The 12546-nt window shown below is 35.3% G+C and overlaps 1 protein-coding gene across 1 annotated transcript in view; it reads left to right on the top strand.

The window, feature by feature from the left end:
• LOC150100621 (ribosome assembly protein METTL17, mitochondrial) overlaps positions 1-12546 on the top strand; it is a 256639-nt gene that overhangs the window by 141460 nt on the left and 102633 nt on the right. The window lies entirely within an intron of this gene.

Genomic DNA, 12546 nt, shown 5'->3' with positions numbered 1-12546 from the left:
TTCTAAGCTTCTTCAATAACCTCCAGAATATTTTGCAACCTTCTTGATATTTATTTTCTATGTTCTTACCAAAGTCCTCCCATGACTTTTGTGTAGCCAGTTTTACACAGTGTTTAGCTTTCTTACATTTGTCTGTGTACTCTCTGAGAGCACAAGTGGACTTATTCACCATGAACTTTCGATATGCTTTTTTCTTTCCCTTCACTGCTTCTTTAACTTCCTGTATCCACCATGGAGTTCTGATTTTTCTATACTTGGTAGACAACCTCACCACATGCCTCTCTGGCTGAATCAATCAATGTTTTCTTCAGGGGTGGTAATTATTACTTATTAAATACAGCAGTATGAAGATATTGTACCTATTGTTATCTTTAGTCATTTTTGTTTGTAGTGTATGTTTCTACTGAAAATTCACTAAAATAAATTTACTTGGTTCTCTTACAACTTATTTACAACTTATCTAGTCTTGAAAAAGGCCGTAATTTTAGAATTGTGGGGGAAGTTTTTTTTGGGGGGGGGGCTATATATTTTCATTAAGTTTGTAACCTTTGGTAATTGTTGCTTATTAAATATAGTGAAATATAGTGATATGAAGAAATTGTACCTATTGCTCTATTTAGTCATTTTTGTTTGTAGTGAATGTTTTTATTTAAAAGCCACTAAAATAAACTTCCATGTTTCTCTTCTCTCTCTGATCAAATTTGAGACATTCATATTAATTTTTTTATGTGACTCATTCATGAAAGATTGTAAACTTATAGTACATTAGTTAAGTTGATGAACTAAGGTATATATATGTGTGTGTGTGTGTGTGTGTGTGTGTGTGTGTGTGTGTGTGTGTGTGTGTGTGTGTGTGTGTGTGTTGTTTTATGCAATCCAGAAAACTGCTGTAGAGAACATGGAACTTTTTCAAGTTGCTTAAGGTCTCAAATAAGTGGAGTGGTGTCCCATACTGTGTGATATAATTCATCTTCCACCTAAAGACATTCACAAGCATCCATGCCTATAGTGGAATTTGAATTGACAACTTATTGGCTGAAGAATGGAGATGCTATCCTTCCTGCTAATCACGCTGTCATGGATTTTTTCTCCTGCACTTGAAGCATTATGTATGTTATCATGTTGCAGAAATGATTTCTCATTGCGTGTTATTTTTCTTTGGAGCCATACAGCTTCACATGTGGAGAGACATCAAAGACATCTGATGCTCGTTTAGCTACAATTCCCCACAGTATGTATTCATGCAATTGAAGAATTCTTGAGTGAATTTTAGGTTCAACTATCATCAGGTTTCTGTAGTATTGCATCTTGTGGTATGCAAAGAATGTAAACATTGCATTGCACATCACAACTAGTTTTGTATGTGGAAGTCAATCAATTCCACATAATTCATTTTAATTATATGGAATTATTTTATTTTATTAGTTGGACCATCAAGTGGAAGACAAAAACTATAATACTTAAAATAGAAAATATTGCAAAAAAGAAAAGAGCAGTATTGTATGTTAGTAGCAGAGATTAAAATATGATATGAACTGATGGCATTTAAAGGACATCAAAATTGAGTAACTTGGATCTAAAAAGAGGCTGAGGATAGTCCTCCTTTCTTAAGATATATTGCATGATTGCAGCATCTCTTCAGGGCTACACCTTAGAAACCTAAAATGCCAATGTTCTGAACACAACAACATAGAGTATATCAAACTTTGGTGAAGTCCTGGTAGCCAGTAGCAATGAAATCTTGCCTGCACCTTCACTTTGGTGGGCCTGTTAATAGCCTTGGACATACTCCTAAGCCAACAGGCATTAAACCATTAAACTGGAGAAAACCACCTAGTAATGAACTAGAAGGACTCTAGATCAAAGGCGTGCAATATATAAACAGTGTTTTCAGGATTATGTCAGACATCACACACAGAGAGATGCACCATTTCTTCTTTTCAACTGATGCAGCATTAAAATGGTTATTCTGCAGATTGGCCACTAGATAGTCTAATTGGCTGAACCTAATGATGATACTTTCGGAAGTTGCCATATGAACTTGTATATAATCTTGCTGCTTCTGTTGTATTGTTGGATGTGCATGGAGGGAATCCAGTAGTCATGATGGGGGGGACTGCCAAGGCCAAGATTTGCATAAGAGTTGGATGAAATTCTCCATATGTGTGACTTACTAAAGAATCCATTACTGTATATCAGTGCTTATAGTACCTTTTGCTTATTTTATAAAGGGAGTACACCTAGTATTAAACCACTGGCATTTTACTAGGTGTGCCCCTTTAGAAAATTAAGACATGAATATGTTCAGACATATATTAAAAAAGAAAAAAAATCTTTTTCTTTATACCAGGGTTGCCCCTTTAGAAAATAAGCAAAAGATGCTATAAGTATATGCATATAATGATCAAAGTGGCTATTGTAATTAGTTTTTTTTTAAAATTTAGTTTTGATTTAAATTAAGGTATTGGGTGGTTAGGATGACTAGATATCAAAGAAGCTGCAAAGCAACCATAATTTTTCATATTTTTCTATTCCTCAGCATTTATTTGCAGAGCATATCTTACATGCTGATGTTTTCTTTCTATTTTGTTAATTTGACCATTTTATATTATTTTTTAGGAAATAACAATGTCAAAAAAAATCAAATCAGCTAACTCCTTTTATACCTGTATAGGAAGTAAGCAAGGCTGTTTTAGCCCTATCTAACTTTTGGAGACTGAGTGGGTAGTTCAATCTCCACTGGTAGCCAATCAGAGATAGCTGATCCAAGGCTATCACTAATTTAAGCAGCCTGTAGTGGAGAGATGGCTCAACAAGTGCCACCATCTCATGGTCCCTAACACAATATTTTTAATGTCTGGAATAGTGTGGGTTCTATGGTCGATTTTCTGGAGTTTACGGGACAAAAAACCTGAGTTTAAAGGAGAAAAAACTCACTTGCACGTGGAGATAGACTACCTCGGAAACCGGATATATGTATACTTAAGAGTGAAAACACCACTTCCACTGAGCTACACAGTCACTTAATGTATACTAAAATATTAATTATAAAAACTTTAATTAATACTTTCCTATATTTTGGCAACATTACATTGCCATCATCAGGGATCACAAAGAACAATATGTGCACACAGGCACTAACCTTTAGTAGTCTTGGCCATTGGGCTGAATATCAGAGGATTAATGCTTCCAAATTTGGGACAGTCTCATGCCCAAATATCTTGACATTTGGAAAGTTTTTCAGAGCTGACGCGGACTCAATGAATAGCCTTTCATATTTGTATTTGCTGTGGTCTAATAGAGTGGCCTTCTACCAGCTTATCCTGTGGTGGATGTCCAAAGCATAGTCAGCAAGTCCTGAGTGGCTGTATTGGTGGAACGGGATATAGTCCTTGTGTTCAGATATTGGCTGTTCTGCCTTTTTGGCCATAGTATGATAGTTTTGCAACTGCATGAGACCTGATATACTCCTGATAAGTCTAGGAGATGTGGCTTATCTTTGGTGGAATGGATAAGAGATGTCAGTTTCTTATGTGGTCTGTAAGTGGTTGTAAGGTTGTATTTCCTTAGGATTTTTATAAATTTTTGGATGTGCTCCAGATATATGGAATGTTGATAGATCTTCAGTAATCTCTGCTCTGAAAGAGAGGTGTGGTGCAGTTATAGGGTTTTAATATTTTTGGGATTTTTTGGGGATTGTAACCATTGGCTAAGAAAGTGTTGAGAATATGGTCAGTAGTAAGGGCACTGCTATCAGAACTGATTAATTTTGCCCTGTTATATAGTTTTTATAATCCCATATTGTTGGGAGGGGGGGGGTGACTGCTGGTCAATGTAAATGGAGAATACCAGGGATCCATCAGGCTTGTGTAATCAGAGTGTCTAGGAATGGCAGACTGCTGTTGTTTTCCCTTTCTAAGGGGAAAAATAAACTGGATCATGGAGTGCTGATTGTTTAGATGTGTTAAGAAATTGTGGAGCGTATCCAGGCCATGTGGCCAAATTTAGAACACATCATCTGCATAGCATATCTGGATAGTGGTTTATGTCGGTGAGTTTAAGACTTTTTCTTCAAAGGTCTACATGAAAGAAGTTGGCTAGGGGTGGAGAATCCATTGCTGTTCTCTCTGTCTATTTTTAGAATTTTCCTTGCCAAATGAAATAGCCTGAGTTCCCAATATCTCAGCCCTGAAATAGGGCTGAGATATTGGGAGGAAATATGGCTTGGATAAGGTCAAAGGTAACTTGGAGTGGGACATTGGTGAATAAAGAGGAGTCATCAAAACTGACCATTATGTCAGTGTGTTGGGATGTGAGTTTATCTGTACTGGCTTTAAAGTTGGCTGAGTTTTTTTATGTGTGAGGGTGTATTGCCAGTATATTGTGTGAGCAGTTTGGCTAAATGGTTGACTAATTTGTATATCGGTGAATCAATGCCATCAACAGTGGAATGTAATGCACATTTTGTTTATGGATTTTTGGTAGTCCATATATCGGCGGGGGTAGAGTTATAAGGGTTTTAGTTTGTTTGTGACCTCCACAGGCCAAGAGGTAGCCTTTTTAAGGAGCCTGTGGAGTGTTCTGATCTGTGAACTGGTGGGATCATAGTCTACAGGGAGGTAGGTAGAACAATGTACAAGTAAAGAATCAAGCTTACCTGATTAATCCAACTGGTTTAAAACAATAGTGGTATTTCCCTTATCCCTGTTGTAATTTTTAATTTCTTGCAGAGCTTGAAATTCTTTGAAAGGCTGTTTTTTGGTGGTTTAGCATGAGTGAGTACATCGGCTACATCCAGTCTGATGTTGTTGGCAATATGGTCAGGAAGGCTGAGGATACCTCGTTTCTACTTGGTTCATTATTTCTTCTGCCAGAATTTTTTTAGGTGCTAGTGTATAGTTATGGCCATGTATGAGTGTGCTAATTGCTTCAGGGTGAAGGATGATAAGTGTACTGGTGTTAGGAGGTAGTTGAGGCTTAGAAGCTGAGTTTTTTTTAATTAGATTTTCCTCTTTCTTGATGTGTCAACATCATATTTGTTGGAATTCTTTGTCTGCTGAAGCATTCAAAACATTAGAAAGGATTGCTCAAGGGTTGACGTTCAGCATCACAGTAAGCTCTTCTTCTAACACACGGATAGCTTCATTAGTGTTGGCCAAACAGGCAGGACAGCCAATATCAGAATTTCTGAACACAAGGACTACATCTGGTTCCACCACCACAGGCCACTCAAGACTTGTTGACCATGCTTCTTTGGACACCCACCACAGAATATGCTGGAAAAAGGCCACTCTATTACACTGCAACAAAAACAAATATGAAAGGCTGTTCCTCGAATCTGCCTCAGCCCCTGAAAACTTTCCAAATGTCAACAAATTTGGGTGCATGAGACTACCCTAAATTTGGGAAGCATTAATCCTCAGATATTCAGCCATTGGCCAAAACTACCCAATTTAGTCCACTAGGGAACCATTTAAGAATATAGACACAAATTTAGTCGGCTTTCTTCAGCCTCATTTGCCTGGTGTTGGTGCTGCCTGCTTGCACATATCATCGTTTTTTTTTTTTCCCTGATGATGGCAATGTAAATGTTGATTAATTTTAACAGTATAGATGAGAACAGACTGATAAGAAAATAACTGTTTCTTAACTTATTGCCGATATTTCACTGGTATTCTATCCAGCATCTTCAGAGCACAAAAACAGTTTGTCGCAGTATGCAAGACAACAACAATCTGGTATAACAATGGGACTAGTCTGAACAATTGTAAATACAACACAAAGACTTAAGTCCTAATTAGGTGCCATCTATGTTGAGGAAAAAAAACAGAGAGAGAGAAAGCAGATATTAATTAGGTCTTAAGATGACTGTCTCCCAAATCTTTGGCAAATTTATAGTCATACTTGTTAAGGTTTGGAGTATGTTTCAAGGCTTCTCTTAATTCCATGAACAATCTCTCTGACTTATAAAAACTGTGCAGCACTTTTGTTTTTTTCCAATTGATCCTGTATTCAGGGGTATCTAAAGCATGGTCTGTTAGACTGGACTTGCATAGCAATAGTACAGGATATATTTTTTATGTTCACAGTTCTTCCTGTCTGTCCATAGTAAGCTCGATCACATGAACAGGGCACTTCATAGACTCCTGGATGTGATAAAGAAGAGATTCTGTCCTTGGATGAACAGATGAGAGTTGCCGATTTCACATATGGTGCATAGTTGATGTTTAGCCCCATTGGAAATTAGTCCCATTACTGGATTGTTGTTGTCGTTGTCTCGAATACTGTGACAAACTGTTTTTGTGGTCTGAAGATGCTGGATAGAATACCAGTGAAATGTAAGCAATAAGTTAATAAACGGTTATTTTCTTATCAGTCTGTGTTCTCATCTATACAGTTAAAATTAATAAACATATATGACAAACACATAAGCCTTTCCACACATTTATAGCAATTAATGCTACTGAAATATAGAAAGTATTAATTAAAGTTTTTATAATTAATATTTTAGTATACATTATTTTCTGAAAAATAATAGTTATGAGTAACCAATGTATAAGCCCACCTACCAGAATGTCCACAGTTCTTCCTGTCTGTCCAAAGTAAGCTCAATCACATGAACAGGGCACTTTTGAATATGTGAAACCTCAAAAGTCTGGTCTAGCACAGGATAGTATTGACACTAAACATCATCCCACAGGATGCTGTGTTTAGTGCTCCATGGTGAATCGAATGTGTAAGTGAAGGCTATTGATCCAATATAGGAAAATGGTAAGTTCATTTGGAAAAGTTTTGGAAGACTTCTTCATTTAATATAGTCTACCAAAAATTTATAAAGAAGATTGTCCAGTAAGAGTCATTGTGAAAATTATATTGACTGTCCCTTATACAGAATTGCTAAATTTCTTTCACATTTATTAACTGCCTGTACTTGGACAGTCTAGATCATTTATCAAGAATTCCACACATTTTCTTGAAAATATCAAGGATATTCAAATACAAGAGTCAGACATGTTAATCAGCTTTGACATTGTTTCTCTATTTACCAATATTCTGTTATCTGACACTATTAGTTTACTATATCATGATTTTCCTCCTGATTTGATAATTTTTAAATTTGTTATACAGTCAGGATATTTCAGCTGGAAAAACCACATCTGTGAACAGATTGAAGGCACTGCCATGGGTAGCTCTCTGTTTCTGCCTTTGTCAAACTATTTTTTTAACCATCTGGACAATATCTTGTTCTCATCCATTCATCCCCATACCTCTGTTTGGTTTTGTTACATCAATGATGTTTTTGCTGTTTGACCTCATTCTGAAAATGAACTTACTTTTTCATCATCATCATCATTATCACATTCCTGACATGTACCCTCAAGGGGTGTACAGGATACGATAGTACTACATGAAAAATTTACATCATTACTAACTTCCTATCTACAATTTTCCTCCAAATCAGTCTGTTACTTGTCAAGATTCCAACATTATCAGATCTTATATTTCTATCGTCTAAGGCACTTTGTACTGTATCAATCCACCTATATCTTGGCCTTCCTCTGGGTCATTTTCCTGCCAACCTGGCAGAGAACACTTCTTTTGCTAATCTTTTCTCGCCCATTCTGTTTGTGACCGTACCACTGAGATTAGCTCTGCTAATGCACCCTGGATGCCGACAATGTCAAGTTCTTTCCTAATATCCTCATTTTTAATATGATATTGCCATCGATGCCATCTGTTCACGCCTATAATCTTCCTCAGGACTCATATCTGCGTGTCTAGTCTTTCGTCGTGTTTTCTGACCCAGCTCTCAGATCCATAAGTTAAAACTGGTTTGAACACTGTCTTGTATACAGCTAATTTAGTGTTCCGACTAATTTCTCTCTTATTCCATATGAATTTATTCAGTTGACTTCCTACCATACCAACTTTGTTGATTCTGTTGTCTATTTCCATATTTAATTTACCATCTTCAGTACAAATCGTGCCCAAGTAGCTGAAATGTTTTACTTGTTCCGCAGGTTCCCCGTTCACAACACAATTGACATTTTCAACAATTCTACCTATTTTCATTGTCTTTGTCTTTTTAATGCTGACCTTCAAATAAATCCGCTACAAGTTTGCAAGAGTCCCTGACTAAATTAAATAACTGTTGTAATAGACAGGGACTCTTGCAAACTTGTAGCGGATTTATTTAGAAGTATAACATCGTCCGCATAAAGCAAAGAACATACATTAACATCTCCAATTCTGATATCATGTTTAATACCACTTTCCTTCATAATGTGATCCATATAGATAATGAATAACAGAGGGGATAATGTACATCCTTGTCTCACACCAGATTTAACATTAAACCATCTTCCTGTACTTCCTTCAATTCTAACTGCTGACTTACAACTCAAATAAAGACTAAGTAATGCTTGATATAATGCCCCATCGACACCATATAACTGTAGCATATTGAATAGCTTCTCTCTCTTGGGATCTTGTCATATGCCTTTTCCAGATCAACAAATCTTAAATACAGATCTTTGTTATATTTCCATGATTTCTCAACGATTTGTCATACAGTGAAGATCTGATCCTGACAGCCTCTATTTGGCCTGAATCCAGCTTGTTCTTCACCAAGCTTTTCTTCCACAATTCTTCTCAACCATTTCTCAAGTATGCTTGAATATGTTGGATTCTGATTATGTAGAGATTAGAGTAATTATTATTTGTTTCAGAATCCAACATGATCTTACATCACATAGGCAAAACTTGTAAATATTATTTAATGTAAATCACTTATTTTATAATTAAATATTCATATAACTACCTTAATTTTGTCTAATATTTAATTGCTTAATCAAAGAAATGTTTTAATGGAAAATAATTCTGTATTAAATATTATTAAGCTGTTTTATTTATTATTTTATTATTTTTCAATATTGTAAGAACTTATATTTGTAATTTAACTGCGCATTAATTGAAATGTAAATAGTCTCTATTTATTTCTGTTATAGAAGTTCAGAGTTATGCAATAGCTCAATTTTATTATATTTTATTTGTTGTCATGGAGACGCACAAAGAAGCGAGCGCGAGTGAAACAGAGCATGAGCTAGGAGAAGGATAATAAAAAAAAAATTATATAGAGGTAACAAGGGGAGTTGGAACGGAAATTTTGAAGTGAAAGGAAGCAAGGGTATAAACTAGAGAGGTGGAAGTAAATAAAAAGTTCTCAAGGGCGGGATAATAATTATAAGCGAAAAAAGACGAAGTGAATTTTATAGTTAGCTGAAAGTAAAGTCAGCAGTGATAATTAAAGGAATTCAATGCCGCAATCAGATAATATGAAGAAACTGGACGTTCAGTGAAGAATTCTGATTAAACCCAGTTAATCTAGAATTGCGACTTAATTCTAAATCGCCCTAAGCAGAACTGCACAGTGTTTAATTATTTAATGAGTGGTAACAAGGATAATCAAAGTACCTTACAGTTGATATCCATAGTCGTGAAGCGTGATTAATAGTGTTTTAGTTATAACTGCGGAGAAGTCTTATAAATGTGTTCTTAAGTGCAACAAATATATTTTGAAAGTTATTCGCAACGTAATTGATGTACTAGGAACTGTTTCTGGTAAGCACTGACATATTGATCATTTTCAATGTATGAAGAATTGAATATTAGTTATGCTACATTTAACCTAACTTTAACTGTGGAAATTCTTTACGGATGAGAATTTGAAAATAAGAATTGTTGAGAGATATTTACAGCAATTAGTGCCTGCGGTGTTCTTTAAGTGTATAGCTTAGCTGAGAACTGTGTGGAAACCATTCAGATGGGAAGTTCTATTGTGTTTAATTAAGTGTAGGAATTTTGTGACTCAGAAACTAAGAAAGTGTATGTAATGTTTGGAAGATTGAACTAATGTGATTGACTTGACCTAATATTTAACTTTATTGTATTGTTTAAAATTAGAGGTAGAATTTATGTACATGTCATATAGCTTATATTAAATGTTTTATTTTGTTAATCTAATTATTGTGTTTGCCTGAATTCCTTTTTATTGCACCGTTCATAAAAAATTCGAATCTTGCGGGTGCCCCAAGTAGAATAGTAAATAATTCGGCCTAAATGAGAAGACTGCTAACTTAATTAAGAATTGATCCTACTATCTTATATAGACTAATCTAAAATAGGGTGGCGCAGTATAATTATAAATTTCCCTACTTTTGGATCGGTGATCAATTCGCAAATTAGTTATTTTATTTATAAGAGTGACTTGAAACCAAGATGGCAGATTTAGAACATAACATGAAAATAGAACGTCACGACACATAGATCTTGTCAGGAACACTCAGTAGGGAAATACCTCTGTAATTCTCACATTCAGTTTTATTTCCCTTTTTATATATGGGTACTATTAGAGCTCTACTCCAATCATCTGGAATTCGTCCCTCTGTCCAGTCTTTCTGAACTATGCAGTGCCACTGTAAGACTTTTATACCACCATATTTCAGCATTTCTGGTCGAATATCATCTACTCCTGCTGCCTTTCCACATTTCAAGCCTTTGATATCTTTTTCTACTTCAAATATGGATATGTATTCCTGGCTGTATGCCTGTTGAGTGTTTTTTACCACTGTGCTATCACTACTTGTTTCATTTAGCAATTTTTTGAAGTACAGTAAAACCCGAAGTTACGCAGTAGGTGGGACCAACAAAAAGCGCGCAAGTCAAATTCGAGTAATTCAGGGTATAATTTTGCATGTAATTTATATAAACAAACATACAATTGGGACCAAAGGTTTACAAAAACACCTATATTTCTTAAGAAATATAATCATAATTGTAGTTTTTCATACATAAAAAAAAAGAAAGTTATTTCAATGTTGATGGTTTCATAAAATCTAATAGATTTGTCTGACGGCATAATATCTTTTTCTTATCACGTAACATTTCTTCATAGCAAGCCAACGATTTTTTTTATTCCTTGCCTTTTTCTACAATTCGTTCCTCGTTAGAATCTATGTCCTCCAAAATCTTTAAACCTTTCTTTTGGATGACATTATTATTTTTTATGTGATAAAATTTTTATCAAGAACATAACATTAAACAATCGCAAGTTTGTAGACTATAAAAATCGTGTATGAATGGAGACCACGCGAAACACGTCAGTGCTTGTTCACAGCATGTGCGACACTGGCAAATGCAGCCAGCGCCTGAAAGATACGACTAGTGGTAAAGCGGGATGGGAAATGGGAATACGTACATATAAGAAACCGTGTAACTCCGGATTCGCGTACATCGGGGTAGTGTAAGTCGGGGTATGACTGTAATTACTCCATACTTCGAGGATATCTTTTTCTTCTGTTTTCATGTAACCTTTATCATCTCTAACTCCTTTTGCAGCACTCTTTCCTCAATTTCTAAACTTCTTCAACAACCTCCAGAATATCTTACCACCTTCTTGATATTTATTTTCTATGTTCTTGCCAAAGTCCTCCCATGACTTTTGTTTAGCTAGTTTTACACAGTGTTTAGCTTTCTTACATTTGTCTCTGTATTCTCTAAGAGCACAAGCTGACTTATTTGCAAGGAACTTTTGATATGCTTTTTTCTTTTCCTTCACTGCCTCTTTAACTTCCTGTGTCCACCATGGAGTCCTGATTTTTCTATCCTTGCAGACAACCTCACCACATGCCTTTTTCCTACATTGGATCACTTCACCATGGAAAATGCAAATGCGGATAGTTTACTATTCTTGGACATCCTTCTTAGTCACAAAGCCTTCAGTAAGTTGTCAACCAGTGTTTATTGGAAACCTACCTTTGCATTTAATGGAATTAAATGGTTACAACCCTCATCAAATCCAACAGATAATTGGCTTCAATGTTCCAACACCTAAGGATTCTTTGACCAACCACAGGGTTCCAATCGCTTTTATTTCTGGTATCTCTGACCCTATTGAGTGGAATTTTGAAGAAGCATCACCTTAATCCCACATTTTCCTATCAACAAAATTTCTCATCTGTTACCATCTACAAAAGACAAATTGGTGCCTCTATCTTTAGCTGTTCTTTACCAGATCTCTTGTGAATGCAATTCTGTGGAAAAAAAAGAATTTTTGAACATCAATACTACATTGAATATGTGAAACCTCAAAAGTCTGGTCTAGCACAGGATAGTATTGATACTAAACACAGTTTCCTGTGGGATGAAGTTCATCTTCTCCATAGGAGCAGCTTAAAATATGAACACTTTTTCAAGGAAAGATGTGAAGCCCTTTTACAACAGTCTAGCATGAATCAGAATGATTGTCTTTCTCTTTCTCTCCCAAATGTATGGGTGATTCTTATTTTATGTAAACATCAAAAATAGTTTTAATAATATTTATTAATATTAATTCTAGCATGTGACAACCATTTTTAATTGGTAAACTATTGTTGTTTCTAGATACTGATGATTTATTGTTGTTTTCAGTATGAAATATGTGTACTTTCATTAAAGTTTATTATTCTGGTTATCATGTAATTTTGTTATTTTAGGGCAAATACACAT

Source organism: Typopeltis vanoorti, chromosome 12 (genome assembly GCF_054136105.1).
Source record: "Typopeltis vanoorti isolate ZY-2024b chromosome 12, IOZ_Tvanoo_1.0, whole genome shotgun sequence".
Lineage (NCBI taxonomy): Eukaryota > Metazoa > Arthropoda > Arachnida > Uropygi > Thelyphonidae > Typopeltis > Typopeltis vanoorti.
This window is presented reverse-complemented; position numbering and strand designations above follow the sequence as displayed.